At 42.3% G+C, this 21898-nt stretch overlaps 1 protein-coding gene across 2 annotated transcripts in view; it reads right to left on the reverse strand.

Annotated features, from left to right (window-relative positions):
* The window catches only part of MCFD2 (multiple coagulation factor deficiency 2, ER cargo receptor complex subunit), a 40454-nt gene that overhangs the window by 17755 nt on the left and 801 nt on the right, over positions 1-21898 (reverse strand). The window contains exon 2 of one of the 2 annotated variants that reach the window (XM_053200562.1): positions 16841-16946. The gene's annotated coding sequence lies outside the window, so the exon portion shown is untranslated. Of the gene's footprint in view, positions 1-16840; positions 16952-21898 lie in introns of those variants that run through there. The other variant, XM_053200563.1, reaches the window with a different exon arrangement.

Here is a 21898-nt window from a genome sequence, read left to right on the forward strand (position 1 = left end):
GGGCTGATGGCTCGGAGCCTGGAGCCTGGAGCCTGGAGCCTGGAGCCTGGAGCCTGGAGCCTGTTTCTGATTCTGTGTCTCCCTCTCTCTCTGCCCCTCCCCCGTTCATGCTCTGTCTCTCTCTGTCCCAAAAATAAATAAACGTTGAAAAAAAGATTTAAAGACACTCCCACAGGCTCTGACTGTGGCTCTGTCCCAAAAATAAATAAACGTTGAAAAAAAAATTTAAAGACACTCCCACAGGCTCTGACTGTGGCTTGAGCTAAGAATTTAAAATTCTGGGTTTGGGATTTTTTTTTTTTAACTTTTTAAAAAGGTCTTTTAGGCTGAAAGCCATCCGAACGAGCCAGCCAGCCTATCTTATGTTCTTCATGTTCCTCATTCCTTCACAATGACCTGTCACTGTTCCCAAGGAGCATGAGTACCTCCGAGAGTACATGCAAAAACAATCCAGGGGGTGCTCAGTCAGTTTTAGAGATTACTTTCAGGCCCTCCCTTTTTAGATGCACTCTTTGCTAAAACTGACCTGCCTGACAAGGACTTGCCTTAGAACATGATGTCACTTCTGTTTTCCAGCCTCCCCTTTAGCAATCATTCTCCCTCCCCCACTTTATTTATTATGTATTTATGTATTTACTTTTTATTTAGTGATTCATCACTTACATATAACACCCAGTGCTCATCTTAACAAGTGCCCTCCTTCTCCCTCCCCAACTTTAAACAACTCTGCCCTACATCTTACCAAGATGCATTGTCCCAGGATACACAAAGCTCAAGATAACCACAAAAGGGGCAATTCAAACTATTGATGCCAGTAAAAGCTGCTTTAATCAAGGCACAAACTTCATATATCTCCTTCTCTTCTTATTTCTGATAAGAGTGAAACACAGTGGAATTTTGGTTTCTATTGGATGTTCTGAATTCAGGCATACTGTACATGGGGGTGGTGGAAATGATGTCCATCTAGATTTAATGACCCCTGCCATTATCAAAGAACTCACGACTTCGGTGAAAAATCCCACAACTGTTGATCTCTTAAACTTCTAAATAGATATACTTTCCCCTCTAATAAGTCAAACACATTAGCATTTCTTAATATCTCTTTATTTCCTCTCCTCCCCCATTATGTTGTTTGTGTTTGGAATTTCTGACATTAGTTCTTCTGGATAAACATTTTCAGTCTTAGACTTTTCAAAAACAATTTTTCTAATGTTTATTTATTTTTCAGAGAGAGAGAGAGAGAGAGAGACAGAGTGAGAGTGGGGGAGGAGCAGAGAAAGAGGGAGACACAGAATCCGAAGCAGGCTCCAGGCTCTGAGCTGTCAGCACAGAGTCTGACATGGGGCTCGAACTCACAAACCATGAGATCATGACCTGAGCTGAAGTCGGACGCTTAACCCACTGAGCCACCCAGGCACCCCAACATTTTCAATCTTAGACTTTTTTTTAACAGCAGTAGATTTATCAAAATAGTAGATTGCCCTGACATCCCATATCTCTTAAAGGTTGTGCTCGATTTGTTTCTCTTACTTGCACATTTCTTTTAAAGGCATTTTCAACTGTGGATTTTTATGTGGCAAACATCTGAGACCTTGTATGCCTGAGTGCATTTTTATTACTCTCTCTCACTGAAATGAAAATTTGGCTGTGTATAAAGTTTAAGGTTCATGGTTCTTTTCCTTCAGTAAACAAATAAATACATGATAAGAAAAACTGTATGATCATCTAAAAAGAAGGGGGGAAAGGTAATCAATACCCATTCATGATAAACAACAACAACAACACAAAACTTTCAATAAATTAAGAATAGAAGGACAGTCTCTCAATCTGATAAAGGGCATCTATTCAAACCCCTCAGTTAATGTTTTTATAGTGGAAGACTGAGTGTTCTTCCCCTAACATCAGGAACAAAGCAAAGATGTCCACCTTTGAATCTCTATCCACCATTACACTAGAGTGCCAAGCCACTGTGGGAAAAGATACCCAAGGCATACAGATTGGAAAGGAAAAAGTGAAACAGTCCTTGTTTGCAGACAACGTGATCATGCACATTGAAAATCCTAAACAATCTATAAAAAAGCCACTAGAATTAAGTGAATTTAGCAAGGCCACAGGTTACAGGTCAATATATGATAAATAATCAATGGTATTTCCATATATTAGCAATGAATACACGGAAAACAGAATTTTAAAAATATCATTAAAATAGGATCCCAAAACATAAGACACTTACTGATATCTTTAATTATTTAAGTATACTTTTTTTTAAATCGTCTGGGAATTTTATTAATTTAAGTTATTGTGGTCCAGTCCTGCTGTGAGGTCTTTTCATTTGACTCTGTTAAAGTGTAATTCAGAGACATTTAGTTACCTGCAAGCAAATGGTTTGTTTGTTTGTTTGTTTATTTGTTTGTTTATGAGAAAGAGAGCCCGCATGCATGACAGCCAAGCAGGGAAGGGACAGAAGGAGAAGGAGACAGAGAATCTTAAGCAGGCTCCATGCCCAGTGTGAAGCCTGCAGGGCTCAGTCTCACAGCCCTGAGATCATGACCTGAGCCAAAATCAAGAGTCAGATGCTTAACTGACTGAGATACCCAGGCACCCCTATATTCACTTATTTTAAAGAGAATAGTCATTAGACTGTTAACAAGAAAGGATTTCAAAAAGGGAGGAAAAAAACCTGATGACACTCTGGGAACAGTAAGTGTGTAGATTTTGGTTTGATTTTTGGTGAGGAAGGTGCACAGATCAGCAGGTACCTGACAGAGTTTAGCCTGTGACGTGTGCTCTGGAATAAGCTGTCTAAAAAAGCAAAAGAAACAGTTTTAGCTACTGACAGATTCCTCTGATAAGTTGGAGATTTTAATTGTGGAATATTCATGCCAGGCTGACACCATTAGATCAGGTCTGTACCATTTTCCTCCTTAGAATTTCTTATCTCTCATTCATGGTGATTATATCCTCCTGCATTTTGTAATTTTAGGTGATGAGCTCATCTTCGGTGGGGCTTTGTATCTGGGAATGCTGCATGGCCGAGATGGAGGTATGTTCCTTCACAGAGATTTTATGTTTGCTTCTGTCTGCTTAGTATCCATTTTTAAGTTAATTTTTCAACTTGCGGGCCCCCAGTCTCCATAGGTAGTATAAGATTGAACTCTAGACCTGAATAAGAGGAGACTGAAATGATAACTTCTTAGGAGAGTATTTTTTCCCCAATCAAGAAGCTAGGCCAAGAGATACAACTTCCCTGTTTCTCTGTGCATCTCTGAACATTTCATTTTTGGTTCATACTTTCACCAAGGTACAGCCCTTTGAGAGTCCTAGTTTTATGTAGAAGTGTCAAGTCTATCTCTTTACTTTTGTTAATCCAAGGTCCCTTCTCTTGTTGCTATGGGTACATTAAAAAATGCCTAGGTTCCTGAGACCTGTAAACCCCCAGGGGGGGGCTCCACATCAGCTCAGCCAACATTCCCTCTCCCCTGCCCCTTAATTGAGTTCCCTCTTAATTGCTGACCACTGAGAATTTTCCCTAATTTCTGTGAGCTTAGCTCTCCAATCAACTGAAAGCTTCATTTATTTTACCATGATTTCAAGATGTTTTCAAAGAGAGAGAACATGTATGGAATATATTCATATATAAATGTAATATGAATGGTAGGAAAAGGCAATTCACAAATCCATTCCTGACTTATCTCCCACCTTCCCCTAAAGCCTCCACCATTATGCTTTGTTCTTCCCTAAGCAACATTAATAATTGTTTTCCCTTCTCTACTCAACATCTAACCACAGTTTTAGTAACAATAAATGAAGGGATGGATGAGTGAATCAATCAGTTAATCAACTTTATAAGAACAGTAAGCTTTTCAAATTTTATTTTTCACAGTGACACCTACTGACTATGCCAGTATGAACATACTGAAGATTGAAATAACAGAAATATTGAAAAAAAGGGAAGAGGCAAGAGAGGCTTCTAAAATGTATTAAGTTAAGGGATGCCTGGATGGCTCAGTCAGTTAAGCATCTGACTCGATTTCGGCTCAGGTCACAATATCACAGTTGGGGAGATCACGCCCTACATCGAGCTCTGCACTGACAGCTTGGAACCTGCTTGGGATTCTCTCTCTCCCATTCTCTCTCTGCCCCTCCTGATCTCTCTCCTTCTTTCTCTCCAAATAAACTTTAAAAAATTTTTTAAAAATTAAAATGTACCAAGTTGAGAATTGCACCTTTTTAAAACAAAGCCTTGCAGAGGGCATCTGGGTGTCTCAGTCGGTTAAGTGTCTGACTCCGGCTCAGGTCATAATCTCATGGTTCATGGGTTCAAGCCCCGCATTGGGCTCTGTGCTGACAGCTGAGAACCTGGAGCCTCCTTCAGATTCTGTGTCTCCCTCTATCTCTGCCCCTTCCCTGTTCATGCTCTGTCTCTCAAAAATAAATGAATATTAAAAATTAAAAAAAAAAAGCCTTGCAGGAATTGAATACTGAAAGTGAAAAGAGCTGAACCATAAGATACAGACCATGTTAAAATTGAGATCATATTTGAATGAACATGAATGAATGTGAACCCTAAAACCTGCCTGGTAGGGGAAGGCTTACAGCGTAGGTGGGAGCCGGGCTGAGCTCCTGGTGTTGAGTCATGAAACTGGGATTCCTACAGGCCATTAGCTAAACACATACAATAAACTATAGGCTGCAGTCTGTCTACTAACATTATCGAAGTCTCTTAATAAAGAGGACATTTTCTATGGTGATCGCTTCTACCTTCCTAATAAGATTTTATTTGTGAAACTTCAATTGGCATGTTACTTTTCAGCGTCATAGTCATTGTATGAGCAGAGGTGGTTACCCTTTCTGGAGTTTTTCCAGCAAGTGTTTGCTCCAAGAATTAGCTCAAATCCTCTGCTTAGTCATCAAGTGGTTCATTATTTTTTGAGTGATTAGAAGTGTTCCCAGGGTTTGCCATACACTCAAGGACCATGCCTGACATGGAGAAAGCTAAAATGAAAAGAGACTTCTTTTGACAGTGTATTCTTTTTCAAAAAGGGTAGAGTTTTAACAATAGAAACTGATCCTTCTGGAACAGTATTTTATTTTAGGAACTGCCATATATTCACAGAACAATCTGTATGAACTTCTCTGTACTGAGTGATGGCTCATCCTCTACTATAAGGAGGTAGAGTGGGGGAAATGAAGGATAAAGTGGCCCATTTTATTTTTTATTTATTCATTTATTTTTAATGTTTATTTATTTTTGAGAGACGAGAGAGAGCACAAGCAGGGGAGGGGCAGAGAAAGAGAGGGAGACACAGAATCCAAAGCAGGCTCCAGGCTCTGAGTTGTCAGCACAGAACCCGACGCGGAGCTGGAACCCACGAACTGTGAGATCATGACCTGAGCCAAAGTCAGATGTGTAACCAACTGAGCCACCCAGGCGCCCCTAAAGTGGGTCATTTTAGATGCTATCCTAGGGGTATATTACCAGGCTTGTCAAGATCAAGCCTAAAGCAAACAATCCTCTCCCTCCAAGTTCAATGAATTTATTGTAAACCACTTTGTCTTTTTCTTGCAAGGTCCATATAAAATTGCTCCAAATCTGCTCCGAATGTTTCTTAAAAAGCTCACATACCCTTTATCGTTTGTAATCAAAACTTTCCCCCCAGTGTTCTAAGTGGCTTGGGAAGCCCAATCCAGAGGCTGTCTGGAGCATCTCCTATCTACACGTGCAAGCTGCCGTGGGCCATACACAGTATCTGTGTGACCACTGGTGCCATGTACAAGGTAAGTATGGGTATGGGGCAGAGCCAAAGGAACTGCAGTCTTATGGGGGGCAGGCAGCAGAGGGCCGGGCAGCCCCAGGGGCTCAGAGCCAGGCACAGAGGCTGCAGCTCCAAGGCCACAGCCCTACTTGCAGGAGGCAAGCAGTACCGGCCTAGAAGCCTCTGCACACCTTTCTCTCCCTGCCGACTCAGCCTGGCTCAGGCTTGCCCAGGGCTCAGCTTATTATCTTGTTATCTTTACAACTTTATTCCCACTGCTTACAAGCAAATCCTTCCCAAGTTTCTTAGTTGATCTTCAGAAAGAAGACACTGGTTGAGCCCATCATTTTGTCCCATGCTGTCTGGAGCAGCTAATTAATTAGTCCATGGGTAGCCTGGCCTCCCTGGGGGCAAGAGCTTTAGATACTGTGGTCACTAGTATCTAAAGGGATAGGGCATGCAATGAGGCTTAGGCACAGTTTGGGGCTATGAGTGAGTGATCTAGATTCTCTTAACATGCGCTTCAGATCAGGCCTGAAGCATCTCTCATGGTGGCCTCCAGGAGTCCCTTGGGGAAGTTACTCCTTCCGCCTTTATTCCCCTAGGGCCAAGTATACACTGGGGCCCAGGAAGGGGATAGACCTCTTTCAGTCCACTCTGGAGCCCATTTGTTTTAGCCTGCCTGGGCAAAGCTTATGAAGATTTTATTGGGATATCAAAATGGACACTTGGGCAAAGGGAGCCCTGGTGATGAGTAAGTGTCCTATCCTAATGCAAAATTTGCTCACTCTTATTTAAAAACAAAGAAAGGCTTGGGGCCCCTGGATAGCTCAGTCAGTTAAGCCTCTTGACTTCAGCTCATGTCATGATATCATGGGTCACAGGTTCAAGCCCTGAGTCAGGCTCTGTGCTGACAGCGTACCACCTGCTTGGGATTCTCTCTCTCCTTCTCTCTCTGCCCCTCTACTGCTTGCATGCTCACTCTCTCTCAAAATAAATAAAATAAAATGAGATAATAACAATTGGGCTTAATCACTACTTTTTTGCCTAGGAGACTAGCCAAAATGTAAATATCCAGTGTTATGAAAATACATATGGGGAAAAAAGGACTCTGATGCACAATGGAATGCAGATCAAAAGCCTTGGGATGGCACACACCCTCCAACCCAGCAATTTCATTTGTAGTGGAGAGCTGAAAATGTACAGTACTCCTGTTGTGAAACAAATATAGTCCTTTGATTGTTTGTGACTGATTTCCTCCAAAGCACCCATCTTGATAGGAAGCGAGAGAAAACTAAATTCAGTCCACGCCACTAAAACCCAGTTTAATTCAATACATAAAGGGACCATTTAGGTGCTCAGTCTATCAAGGTAATTGTCTGGTCTTTCATCATTTCTCCCACTTCAACATAGGTTTAGGCACATAGGGGGCGGGAAGGCTTACATGTCCTATGGCATTAGGGAAAAGGCTCTTTGGAGTTCATATACAGTACAATCCCATTTCTGCTATTAAAAAAAAAAAAAGTACAAGTGTCAAAGTGTGTCAAAGAAAAAAAGTCTGGAGAGGTAAAAAGCAAAGTCTTATCTTAGTTATCTCTGGGAGGTAGAATTGCCCTGAGCTACTACTATCTTTTACATTTATCTGTTTTGGTTTAATTTTATAAGAAGAATGCATTAATTTCATAATCAGAAAAAACCAATAATGATGTTTTATTCTGATAAAAAGCAAACAAATCCAACAGATGTTAACTTGGATTTTGACTGAAGTGTCAAGATATAATAGTGATTGAGCATCAAAGTAAGGTGTGAGCAGACCACAAATATTTCAAAGGCGATTTTCAAAATCTGGTTACCTGTCTCTTGGTCCTTGGCCTAAGGAATCCCTAACCCAGAGAGAGGAAATACAAGAGTCAGAAGAGGGGAGATTGGGGGGGGGGGAATTTGTGGGGAGGATTTCCCTGGGAAAATGTGAGGGATCACCTACTCCCTCCCCTCCAGTCTAGTGAGAAAGGCTTCAAGGGGACAGACTACTCAGGCAGCTTGAGGTGTGGTCATTGCTGTAGGGCATATACGATGGCCTGTTGCTGGTTGGCTCAGGAAGGCTAAGCAGCCTTGGCTGAGAGAAAAGGGCCTCGGTGAGAATTGCTCAACCAGCTGGGTGCAGGTCAAATGAGACCGGAGTCCTGGGGACAATTTGAGGCAGAGGCAGAGGTTAAGTCTCCCTGGGGTGGAGCCCAACCAAGAGGGTAGCCAGTGAGGACAAGTAGGTCCCAGCAGTTAAAGGCTGGGAGGCAAGTCCTATGGCGAGACTGTGGGGAGCAGGAGGCAGGGGGACCCTACTGAAGGAGAAGGAGCGGAGTCAGAGAAGCCCAGCAGGGAAGTCTCTCAGGACTTCACAGAAACCCTCAGGATCAGTGTTAAATATCTGCCAGGGGACCTGTGGCCTATGGGTCGCCAGGTGTAGGACCCATAAAGCCAGGACTATCCCCCTTCCCTCTCCTCTTTTCCCCATTTCAACCTTAAAGGTCAGAAACAGCAGCAAGATTAAGGAGAAGTGAATAAGAAAGAGAAGTAGCTCCCTCCCAGGCTACCTGCTATGGGCCCTAGCTTTGGGAGAGTGGAGAGAAATCTTATCTATGAATGAAAATTTAAATATTGATTAGTATATTGGGCTGAACCCTTTTAATTATTTAATTAAGCCTGCATTCGTGACTTAAAGTGATTCCCTGGACTTTTACACTAAAGATGTCGAGAAAAAGTTATGAGCTTGGCAGGATTTTTATACGTGGTCATGGAAAAGCCCATCCTAACCCTCACTGGAAGGGATTAAAAGCAGTGGAAGACAAAAATAAAGTGGCTTTGGTGGATATAACCCATAAATCCTGCATGTTCAGTATACTGGTTATACAACATTCCTTTCTTAAAAGCCACTCTGCCTTGAGTTTCTAGATGCACTACAGCAGAACAACCCAGATGTTGGCTAGAAGCTCCTTATTCCTTGGAGGTCTGGGTATAATGGGATCAGATCCAGCCAATTCCACAGGCTGGAGAAGTGGAGCTTGCCCAATAACTTCTGCTCATTCTCAGAGACTTCCTCACCTGAAGTCTCCTCAGCCTCTTATTTCTGAGTCTGTTTTCCCTTCCATTCTTTCCCCTTATCAGCCTGGATGCAGAAATGAGTATCTCTTAGCATTCCCTCTATAGAAGAATCTCTTCACACAAAGAACAGTTGTGAGTTGTGAAGACTTTCCTGAAGGTTTTCCATCTTCTCAGAGTGGGGCAGTGTTAGGTGGTCAGGGAAGTTGCTTTACTTAAAGTTCACAACACTTACAGAGTGATTGCTGTTATTCAGGCGCAATGCTAAATGCTAGAGATACAGAGTACATGATGTCCACTGGCCTCAAGATACTTACAGTCTAGTTGGGGAGACACTGTAAGAGAATATGGTAAATGCCTGGTAGAGCCCAGGTTGCCATGGGAGCACATGGGGGGAGGCGAGGGCAGAGGACATCTAAACAGGCCTGAGGTGAGGACAGACGTGGGAAGTCAAGGAAGACTTCCCTCTGTGATAAAATAGCAGATTAGATAAAGAATCAAATAGAATTCAAGAATGGAAAAATATAGTTAGAGATGTTAAAAACTCAAGAGATGGGTTCAACAGTTTAGATGCATGAGAAGAGAGTCAATGAATTAGAAAACATAGCAGAAAAGGGGCGCCTGGGTGGCTCATTCAGTTAAGTGTTAGACTTCAGCTCAGGTCATGATCTCACAGTTCGTGGGTTTGAGCCCTGCATTGGGCTCTGTGCTGACAGCTCAGAGCCTGGAGTTTGCTTCAGATTCCGTATCTCCCTCTCTCTCTGATTCTCCCCCTATGGTGCTCTGTCTCTCTTTCTCGAAAAAAAAGTTAAAAATAAAAAATATATATATAGCAGAAAAAAACTATCTAGAATAAAGAGACAACATAGAAAATCCAAAAGCAAGGGTAAGAGATACAAAGAATACAGTGAGAAGATCTTGCTTATATCTAGTTGGTGTCCCAGGAGAAGAGAGAAGGAGCTGAGATAACATTTGAAGAGATAATAGCCAAGAATTTTCCAGAACTGATGAAAGACTTTAAAATTCAGATCACAAAGAGCAACAATCCCAAGCATAATTAATTATTTAAGAAATATATTCTTGGCACATTAAATAAATCTTCAGAAAACAAAAGAAAAAGAAAAAAATTAAAGACAGGTGGGGGTGGGGAAAAGATTATTTTCAAAGGAGCAACAGTTAGATAACTGACTTCTCAACAGCAAAAGTGGAAACCAGAAAACAGTGTAGTATCTTGAAAGGCTTTAAAAGTAAACTGCTAGTCTAAAATTCTATATCCTTGGTGCTCCTGGCTGGCTCAGTCAGGAGAACATGTGACTCTTGATCTTGGGGTTGCAAGTTCAGGCCCCACAGTGGGTGTAGAGATGAAATAAATAAACTTAAAAAAAAAATTTTTTTTTAAATAATAAAATTCTACATCCAGCTAAAATCTCCTTCTTTCATAAATATGAGAAGATGTATAGTTTGTCCACTAGCAAAACACTGCATTAGTTTTCTATTCCTATGCAATAAATTACTACAAACTTAGCAGCTTAAAGTAATATCCATTTCTTTTCTCACAGTTCTGTAGATCAGAAGTCCAGGTAAGGATCAATTAGGCTCCCTGCTCAGAGTATGACAAGGCTGAAATCAAGGTGTTGGGTAGGGCTGGGATCTCATCAGAGGCTTGAGGTTCTCTTCCCAAGATCGTATGGTTGAAAGTGAGGTCTAGGGGTGCCTGGGTGGCGCAGTCGGTTAAGCGTCCGACTTCAGCCAGGTCACGATCTCGCGGTCCGTGAGTTCGAGCCCCGCGTCAGGCTCTGGGCTGATGGCTCAGAGCTTGGAGCCTGTTTCTGATTCTGTGTCTCCCTCTCTCTCTGCCCCTCCCCCGTTCATGCTCTGTCTCTCTCTGTCCCAAAAATAAATAAAAAACGTTGAAAAAAAAAAAAAAGAAAGTGAGGTCTAAAAAAAGTCTAAGATTTAAAATTATATGAAGTATATTCTCTGATACAATGAAATTACAAGAAGAAAACTCAGAAAACTCCAGTTACATGGAAATTAAGAAATACTTCTAAATAACACATAGGTCAAATATGTATCACAAAGGAAATTAGAAAATAGTTTGAATCAAGTGTTAACAAAATTTCTGTGTATCGATTCCTATGGGATGTAGCTGACAAAAGGAAATTTGTACCCTTAAATGCACACGTTAGAATATAAGAAAGACTGAAAATTCATGAGCAAAGATAAAGTCTCAAAAAGTAAGAAAGGGGCATCTGGGTGGCTCAGTCACTTGGGCGTCCGACTTTGGCTCAGGTCATGATCTCGTGGTTAGCAAGTTCAAGCCCTGCATCAGACTCTGTGCTGACAGCTCAGAGCCTGAAGCCTGCTTCGGATTCTGTGTGTGTGTCTCTCTCTCTGCCCCTCCCCTGTTCCTTCTCTCTCTCTCTCTCTCTCTCTCTCTGAAATAAATAAACAGTAAAAAAAAAATTTTTTTCTAAAAGTAATAAAAAGAAGATATGGGATACTATATTATCATTCACAAAGATTCACTAATCCATCTCTGGGCATTGGCATCAGGCTTAGCTATATCTCTTGCTCTAGTCAATGAGAAGCATATAGAAGTATGATGTGTCACATCTAGACAAAAGTTTTAACAGCCAACATATGGTTCACCATACTGTCTCTTTTCCTCTGTCATGATGACTGCCAATGTTCTAGATAGTGGCTGTTCTGTCAGCTCAAGTCCCAGAGTGAAGACAATGAGAAGAAGCCAGCCAACCTGACTGGAACAGGTAGAAAAAAAATGAGAAATGTTGTGAAAAGTCCTGAGATTTTTTTTTCTGGATTGTTTGTTACTGCAGTATAACCCAACCTATCCTGACCATTACAGAAGTACAAACGAAACCCAAAAACAGAAGATAAATGAAATAATAAGGATAACAGTAAAAATTACAGAAAGGGAAAATAACATGCCATACAGAAGATCAACAAAACCAAAAGTTGGTTCTTTGAAAGGAACAATAAAACTGATAAAACCTTACAAATTATCAAGAAGATTAAGAAGAGAGAATGCACGAATAACCAATGCCAGGAATAAAAAAGCAGATATCACTATGAATTCCACAAACATTAAAAAGATAACAAGAGGGTTTTATGAGGGCTCCTGGGTGGCTCAGTTGGTTAAAGTATCTGACTTCAGGTCAGGTCATGGTCTCATGGTGAGTTCAGGCCCCAAGTTGGGCTCTCTACTGTTAGTACAGAAGCCTGCTTTGGATCCTCTTTCCCCCTCTCTCTCTGCCCCTTCCTGCTTGTTCTCACTCTCAAAATAAATAAATAAACTTAAAAAAAAAGAGGGTTTATGAATAATTTATGCTTAAAGTGTGAAAAGCTAGATGAAATGAATATATTCCTAGAAAAATACAACTTTCTGAAAATTGATCAAGGAGGAAATAGAAATTTTAAGTCCTGTGATTTTTAAATAAATTGAATCAGTACTTTAAAAACTTCCCATCAGGGCGCCTGGGTGGCTCAGTCAGTTAAGCAACCAACTCTTGATTTCGGCCCAGGTCATGACCTCACGATTCTTGAGTTCAAGCCCCATATCCAGCTCTGTGCTGACAATGCAGAGCCAGCTTGGGATTCTCTCTCTCCCTTCTCTCTGCCCCTCTGCCCCTCCCTCCCTCTCCCTCTCTCTCTCTCAAAATAAATAAATAAACTTTAAAAAAATAAAATAAAAAAATAAAAACTTTCCATAAATAGTTAAGGGGAAAATAATGCTTACTGTATACAAACTCTCTGGAGAACAGAAAAAAAAAAAAAAGTGGTATACCCTCCAATTCACTTATAAGGCTAGCTTAACTCTGATACCAAAAGCCAATGAAGATAGTTTCAGAAGAGAAAATTTAGGCAATCTCACTCATGAACACAGACACAAAAATTCTAAATAAAGTAGTACAGCAAGCAATATATAAAAAGGAAAATACATTATAACCAATGTGGTAGACAATATAATGGCTCCCAAAGAGGTTTATATCCTAATCCTCAAAACCTATGAATATGTCATCTTACATGGCAAAAGGGACTGCAAAATTGACTGAATTAAGGCCCCTGACATGGGCAGATTATCCTGGATTATCCTGTGAGCCCAATGTAATCATCAAAGTCCTCATAAGAGGGAGGCAGGAGGGTCAGAGTCAGAGAGAAGATGTGACCCTGAAAGCGGTGATTGGAGTAATGGACTTTGAAGATGGAGGAAGGGGCCACCAGCCAAGGAATGCAACTAGCCTCTAAAAGCAGGAAAAGGCTAGGAACAATATTCTCTCCTAGAGCCTCCAGAAGAAATACAGATCCGCCAATACCTTGATTTATCCCACAAGACCCACTCGAGACTTCTGACCCCAAGAATTGGGAGATAATAAAGGTGTGGTAGTTTAAGCCACTATGTATTTGGGGATTTGTTACAGAAGCAACAGGAAACAAATACAACTCAGTTGATCTTATTCTAGAAATGCAAGGATGGTTTAACATTGGAAAATCAAAATAGTTCACCATATAAATAAATTTGAAGGAGAAAAATTACATGGTGAGCTCAATAAATGAAAAAAAATTTGTAAAATTCAATTTCAATCACCATTAAATAAAACACAAACTTTTAACATTGTAAGATTAAAAAGGGTCTTAAATTGGATATCCTTTATCAGAGGATGAAGCAAAATCAATATGTCATACACTAGCACTCATATAACACGGTATGTCAATAATACTTCAATAAGAAGGAGGAAGGGGGAGCCTGGGTGGTTCAGTTGGTTGAGCATCCAACTCTTGATTTCGGCTCAGGTCATGATCTCACGGTTCATGGGATCAAGCCCTGCGTTGGGCTCTGCACTAACAGGGCAGAACCTGCTTGGGATTTTTTCTCTCCCTCTCTCTCTGCCCCTCTTCCACTCATGTTCTCTCTTTCTCTCTCTCAAAATAAATAAATAAGCCTTAAAAAAAAAAAAAAAAGGAAGGGAGAAGGAAAGAAGGAAAGAAGAGAGGAAGTTAGTTGCGGGGGCGGGGGGGGGGGTGGAGGAAAGAAAGCAATGGAGTAACTGCCATAAAAAGCCAGCAGTTACATTTAAGAGGAAGAAGACTGTACTTGGGAAGGGATATATTGGGGACTTCTGGGATGCTGGTAAAACCGTATTTCTTTCTAGTTGATAGTTAATGAAAGTGCTTCATAATAATTATGTTTTATGTAATTTCCTTTAATTGTGTTATTTTTTTTGCTATTCAGCAAAAATGCTATTAAAACAAAAATTTTTTTAAAAGGTAGAGAAGAAAGGAAAAAAATTTAAAAGCAGAGAGAGCAAAGCTATGTTTTAAGGCCTAAAACTGCTATAATCATTAAAGGGCAGACGCACAAGTTGGCCTTAGGAGTGGTGGAGCTTAAAATCAGGCCACCTAACCTGAGCTGAAAGGCTCTCAGTGTTCCTGGGTTGGACTGACTTCTCTCCTCCAGGATAGCAGTATCTGGGCAAAGAACCAGCACTGGCAAAGGCTGGGAGAAAGTGTGAACCCCCACTCTTGGGTGGGCACCATTGTAGCAGTCCTGCAAGATGACACAGAAAACACTGAGGAGAAGCAGGAGTCACCTGGGACCCCAGGGGAACAGAATGGACCCAGATGATGGGAGGGAAGTCAATGCATGGAGAAACGTGCTAGTATCTCAATCATGAAATTGGGTGGAGGGGAGGGAGGGATAGGCGACATCCCAGAGCTCTCATCTCCCAGGCCTGGGGAAACCTTTAACATTATAGGATTCCGAAATTAACATAATAAATAATTACTGAGTGCCCACTATGCACAAGCACAGAGAATTCATGGTTTTGAAGCTTGTCTTTGTAGGGCCTCATCCCTCACCTAATGATTACCTGCAGTTTTTCTGGCAGCTGTCAAAGGGAAAAACTGACCACACAGCCAGCCCTTGGCAGAGTTTTCATGGCAACATTCTAGGAGGGCTGGTTCAGTTGGCCAGTTCACAGTACTAATCATTAAGTACGACACGAGACACCATGGGCCAGAAATGCTATGAGCCAACAACCAAGGTCATAAGTAAAGGCTGATTTCCAAATACAAGGCCTGTGGGCCATGGGACTACAAGAAGATTGGGCAGGCTCTGTATCATACACACTGATGATCTGAGTGCATGAAAGCACTCTTGGCTATGAAGAAAAGGTTTAATTGTATTCAAATTTAGGGTTTTCAGGGTTCCTGTTGGGAACACAGGGTCCTGCGGGGGCCCTGAACAGCAAATACAAGAGAGAAGAGAGGAACAGAAGGTGGGAAGGACATCCCCCACCAGGCTTTTCCCATGTCTGGATGGCCTAATTACTCCCAGCACTGTGACAATTAGTATAAATAAGAGTGATTTGATGGAGTGAGGGGATGTGGTAATAATCATACATAATCCCTCTCTGTATTAGTACACAGGAAGAATCGTTCCAATTTTAGTATACGTGCTGCCGAAGCAAGCACAGTACACAGGAAGAATCAAAACCACCTGCACCCTGCTTACTGTTGATGTTAACATGACCTTTTTATTATATGAAACTCTTGCTCGGGATGATAAAAGTTGTAAATAACTATTGTTTTTGCAGAAATTTCAAGAAGTAACCTTGAATGAATTTTGCAACTTTTCAATAGATTGCATCCAACCACTGTTTATCTTCTAAGACTCCCTGAAACTCTTGTTTCAAAACCCTCACCTCACGCTGTCCATCCATCCTGAACTATTGTTATCATGATTCTTGCCCAGTCCTTATCAAGCTCATTAGAAAAGCTGCCTTAAAATAGACCCAATATTTTATAAATATCTTGACGTAGCCTCCCCAATACAGATGCTACTATGACTCTGCACAGTTGTGTTTTCCTTCCTGCGATCAGAACTCAGCTTTGCATTCTCACAAAGCTGTTCGGACGATATTTTCAGGGAGCAGCATTCAATTATGAGGCCCACTGAGACCTCCTTGCCAATGTGGCCAAGACCCTGACTCAGAAAGTGTGCTCCTCTGAGGTCCTCAAGCCCCTCAGGAGTCTTTTAGACCACAGCAATGAGAGATGTAAGTCTTGTACTGGGCTTGAGCTCCCCAAGTACAGAGTCTATTTGTCTCTAGTGATAAGGAACCCCTTTTGGGAATCCTTTGATTATCTGACCATATTTGAAAATCTTTTCTCTTGGTAGATATCTGCCTTATTATGAACAATACCACTATTGCCTATGTCCATCCTGGTCATTTTCGGTTGTGCCTCAATCAGAGCAAAGTTTATAGTGGAAAGGACAGATACGTGACCCAAGAAGTATGTCCCTAACCTGGCCCTGGGACAAATTCTGTCTTGGGCCACTTATGAGAACTCTCCTCAGACTTGTCTTGAGGTTCAGCAAAGATGTCTCCACACCTTTTATCTGCCAGGAAGTATAAATTCATCAGAGTTGTGGCTGGGTAAGGTCTAGCTGTGAGGCTGGGGGGCCTTGAGCCAGAGGATGCCATTCCCAGGCTCTCAAGGCTTTGTCTTGGTATAAACCTCAGTCCATGCCATCCATGTATTTATGCTCTATCCAAATTTGTGCACTTATCTTCCTAAATAGCATCATTTCACCAAGGATAATTTAGAATTACAGTGGCCACTATGAGGAAGTTCTGATATGAACAGTTATTCACTGGAGAGGTGCCACAGAATGTAAAGGCAGCACAATTCTAAGCATCCAATGGTCTTCATTATTTTTTATTAGCATGAGGAAGCATCCAAAAGAAACCATATTCAAAAATTGCTTCCTTAACAGATTGCTTGGCCAAAGCAAAAGAAAAATGTGAACATGTTAAAACTATTTTTTAGATCTCCCAAACCACAACTCAAGCCTACGATCTTCTTCTCCCCATGCTATGTACCTCCCATCTCCTGCTACCCCTCTACCTCTTCCCCTGATGCCCCTCCCTTCTGGCCAGCCAGGTACCCCAAATCTCACTTACCTCTTTAAAGTAAACCTCCTGCAGAACAGAGAAAACCTCTTATGGTGGATATTAAGCTCTGGTTTCATTCTCAGCTGAAAGCCATTGTCAGAGACTCTGTCATTGCCTAGACGAGAGAGAAAACATTGCAGAGGAACTTAGAATCATTTGAGAGACATATAGCCCAGGGCAGCCATATATGTACCAATTCCTTCTAGATGCAAGGAGTTCAATGAAAAAGTCAGAATGGGAAGACTCTCAAGGGTAACTTAAATAGCCTTCATTTGCATAGGAAATCCTTGGGGTTTATAAAAGCTGGAGAGTTGGTCAAGGTCTTTTGGAGGCTATCCTCTTGTCTTTCGGGTAAAAATAGACTGCTCTGGTTCAGTTCTTCAAACCAAAAAGGGAGAAGTCTGATGGAGACTTCAGGGAAGGTTCATACCTAGTGGCTGCACGCAGGAGTTGATCCTGAAGCAGACATGACCCTGGCTCCTCTCTTATCTTTTTGTGAATGGCCTTGAACCATACATAGAGGAGCCATATTATGCAAGCAAAAAGTAGAATGGGAAATAACCCCAAGCCCAGACCCCCAAAACCTTGCTGAATATTTGGAAAGAGTTCTAGAACTAAGCAACCAAACAACAACAAAGATACCAACGAAGGTGTTTAGTTTCTCGTTCGACTCTTTTTTTTTTAAATGTTTTTAAAGAGAGAGAGAGAGAGAGAGAGATGGAGTTATTTTTGACAGAGAGAGAGAGATGGAGTACGAGCAGGGGAGGAACAGAGAGAGAAGGAGACACAAAATCTGCGAAGCAGAGCCCAACATGGGCTGAGCCCAACATGGGGCTTGAACTCGTGAACCATGAGATCATGACCTGAGCCAAAGTTGGAAGCTTAACTGACCGAGCCACCCAGGCGCCCTTCTCATTCTACTCTTAAACCCACTAGGAAACATTTCTTTAAAAATTAAAGGACAACCTTACAAATGTTTTATTGATATAGCATAATAATACCAATCTTAAACGCAACCACTATTATACAACCTCTTCCTTGGAGTCAGCAAACTACTCTGGTCACACATCTAATCTCACCATGCTTTCCCCAGGCCCCAGCCCATAACCATCAGCCTCAAACCTTTAACCAAGGAATGTTCTTTTAACTTTTGGGACACCACACTCATTAACTTAATAGCAAGGGATTAACTGTGCGACTGTCACTGCTACATTAAATGCTCTCCTGATGGTCTCTTCCTTCTGGTCCCCAAGGACCTCCCTATTCATAACAAGATCCTGGCTTGTTTGGATATGATTTACCAGTACCTTTGTGTGTAAATCAAGCAGAGACTGAAGCTCTCTTAACAGCAAAAATCCTACTGATATTCTATTGGAGCAAAACCCATCAAGGTTCAATCTGTACCCAAACTTGCATAACAGCATCTAATATAAGGTGATAAAGAAGGAGTAAAACTAATAATCAGAAGCCTTTTAAAAAAAAAGAAAAGACTTAAAGAGAAAGGAGTCTCATACCTTGTCCCAGCCCTTGTAACATGCTCCTATCCTCTCAGTTGAAAAACCCAGTGGGCAGGAATATAGATTTGTTTAGGATCCCAGGGCCACATATAAATTAGTCACTCGCTGCTTCCCTTTAAGATCAAACTCAAATACACTACTATTCTTTTTTTTTTTTTTTTTTTTTTGGTTTCCATACAATACCCAGTGCTCATCCCAAAAGGTGCCCTCCTCAATACCCATCACCCACCCTCCCCTCACTCCCACCCCCCATCAACCCTCAGTTTGTTCTCAGTTCTTAAAAGTCTCTTATGCTTTGGCTCTCTTCCACTCTAACCTCTTTTTTTTTTTTTCTTCCCCTCCCCCATGGGTTTCTGTTAAGTTTCTCAGGATCCACATAAGAGTGAAAACATATGGTATCTGTCTTTCTCTGTATGGCTTATTTCACTTAGCATCACACTCTCCAGCTCCATCCACGTTGCTACAGAGGGCCATATTTCATTCTTTCTCATTGCCATGTAGTACTCCATTGTGTATTTAAACCACAATTTCTTTATCCATTCCTCAGTTGATGGACATTTAGGCTCTTTCCATAATTTGGCTATTGTTGAGAGTGCTGCTATAAACATTGGGGTACAAGTGCCCCTATGCATCAGTACTCCTGTATCCCTTGGGTAAATTCCTAGCAGTGCTATTGCTGGGTCATAGGGTAGGTCTATTTTTAATTTTTTGAGGAACCTCCACACTGTTTTCCAGAGTGGCTTCACCAATTTGCATTCCCACCAACAGTGCAAGTCAAATACACTACCATTTTATTTGCAAGTCCTAAAGAGACTGACTATGTGTTTCACAGTTGTAGATCCATACTTGTGCTTCCTTTGCTGTGTGTCTGTAAATGAAAGTCAATACTTGTTTGTCTTCTCCAGGGAAAATCAAAAATAGTACCTGGACCACTGTGCCTCAGTTTACTGAGGTCCCCTCCTACATTTCACAAATCCTCAATCAGAACCTCAAGGGCCTTACACTGCCCTGTAATTCTATTCTTATTCAATATGTGGGCAGACAATCTTTTGTTGTGTTCCAAAGATGAGGTGAGCTCCAAGGCTGATTCATCTACTGCTTACTGCTCAGAGACAGCAGAAGGGCTCCATAGAAAAGCTGACAATTTGTCAAAGGAAGTGCACTACCCAAGACAAAAGATATCTCATAGAGGGAAATCCCTTACTCCAGACAACCAGCTGTGCAAGGGGTTTGTGGCCCATATCTAAGACAGTTATGAGGATCCCCAGGTCTCACTGGCTACTGCAGGCCATACATCCTGAACTTTTCTGAAATCTCCACTCCATTATTCAACCCACTCAAGTCCTTGCTAACCACACCTTTTCTCTCGGAATCCGAACATGAACAGACTTTTTGTGAGTTCAGATTAGCTCTTCAACACCCTCCCATTCTGGGCCTAACCAAATACCATAAACCTTCAACCTATAAGTACACGAGAGATCTCTTCAAGCCCTTAACTTCGTGGGAATCGAGACCAATAGCTTGTGATCTAGTGGCAAGAGCCTCCCCACCTAGTCAGAGGCAGCAGCTGAACTAGTGGAATATTCTGTCAGCTTGGTGGTAGAGGTGATTTGTCCGGTACCATCTTTGTTGCTCTGTAAAATTACACATTTCTTAGTAGGTCGGTTTACCTCCTGTGAACTTCAGTACTTTCTCTGAGATGCTGGGACTGTCAGGCAGTGCTCTCCCTCAGTCTGGTAGGCAATCAACCCAGCTTCTCACGATCAGCAAGTTATTTTTATAGCATTTTCCAGCCGGCAGATAATGGCAATCTTTATTAGAACTTGTCCTAAACTCTCATCTGAGAGATTTCAGATTATTAAAAAAGAAAAACAATCACCATCTGAGAGATTTCTGATTATTAAAAAATAAAAGCAACTGCCACACTTTCCACACGCCTTTTATTTTGGCAAACATTACTAATACAATCATGGCTGCTCTTTGCTCTTGTTCCTATAGTCTCTTACTCCCCTGAAAAAAATGCTGGTCACTAGCAGGTTAGGGGCTTGTCTCTGCCAGAAAAGAACCACAAAGGTATCAGGAATGTGGCTGCAGTGTTAAGGAACAGCTCATTATAAGTTCTAACCACAATACTGTGTTCCTCTCTACCCCGTGCCATGCCCACACAAATCTTGGTGCTTGAGTCAAAGGAACAAGCAACAATTCTTCAGTTAGTTCCCTGGAGTCCTGCAACCTGGGGGCAGGGTTGGCAACGATTAGGGAGAAAAAAGGGAGGAGGGGAGGTTTATTTCCATCAGGGCTGCCTTCCTGTCCTCAACTCTGCTGTCCTCTGCCTGCTCCAACGCTGACCCTGGGGCATATCACAGGGTGTTCTCAGGCCATCCTCATCTAAAGAACAGGGACAGCTCTCTCCAAGTGAAAGGCGGTTCCAGTGACCAACAAGGGTAGCCAAAGGCTAACCAAATGCCAGCTACAGGGGGTAACAAGAGTAGGCGCAGCTTTCACGTAAATGGAGTAAATGGTTTCTAAATTCGAAAGGCCAGACCTGTCCGTTTTCCTTCATCTACTTTCTGGCTTCTGGAAGTTTAGGACAGACCCCAAGTGCTCCCAAGGTCAGAAAATGCTGTCCCCAAGCATGGAATGGAGCTGCATTTGGAACCCGGAAAGGAGGGTACCCATCTGGGAGTTATAGGAGTGGAGTAGTGGTGAAGCAGAAGATTGCCTTCCACAGACAACCCCCCCCCCCCCCCCATTCCCGTAGCAAAGGGCCTGGAAGGACTAAGCACCAGTGGCCTGGGCTCTGCTTGGCAAAAAACCTTACCACAGTTACAGAAGCAGTGAGTCTGGTGACATTGAAAGCGGTCAAGTCCACTCTCACCGCCACATGTCAGGCAGTGGTGAAGCCCTCTATGTTGTGGAGGAAGGTGGACACCTAATTCTTAGGAGTCTATACTACACTTAAAAGCTTGCCCTGACTCTCCTGTGTTCTGGAGTCTTCGGTCTGCACCATGCAACATGTCACTTACATTCAAGGGAGTTTTTTCGGTCTCGCTGTGATTTCTTGCATGATGGCCTCAATCCCCACACTCGACTGTAAACCGCCCCAAAGGCGGGAACACCCTAATCAGTCCCTCCTCCTACAGGCCACCTTGTGATCCCTTGAACTTCTTATTCTTAGCACTCCACAAAGCCAAGCTAAGCCATGCCATGAGTTTTGATCACAGTGTTGAGACACCAGAATTACGAAAGAAATACCAAGTTGGAAAACAGCTTAAAACCTTGAAGAACTCCAGGGTAACGGGATTCCACAGAGGACACGCCAGCCAGCTCGCGCGCGGTTGTCAAGTTGGAAAGAGGAACTGCGTTGTTACAAAAGAAAATGAAAAGTCTCTCGGAGTGCAGACGCCTGTTCCGCACCGCAACCCGCCTGCCGGAACACGAGCTCAGGGCTCGCGCGTCCCAGCAGGGCCGGCTCCCGGGGAGGCTCGCTCTCGAAGGCGGGGGCAACCGGCCGGCCTCTCCCAGGATTTGTGACGTGCAGCGGTGGTGA

The sequence above is a fragment of the Acinonyx jubatus genome, chromosome A3 (assembly GCF_027475565.1).
Source record: "Acinonyx jubatus isolate Ajub_Pintada_27869175 chromosome A3, VMU_Ajub_asm_v1.0, whole genome shotgun sequence".
NCBI lineage: Eukaryota > Metazoa > Chordata > Mammalia > Carnivora > Felidae > Acinonyx > Acinonyx jubatus.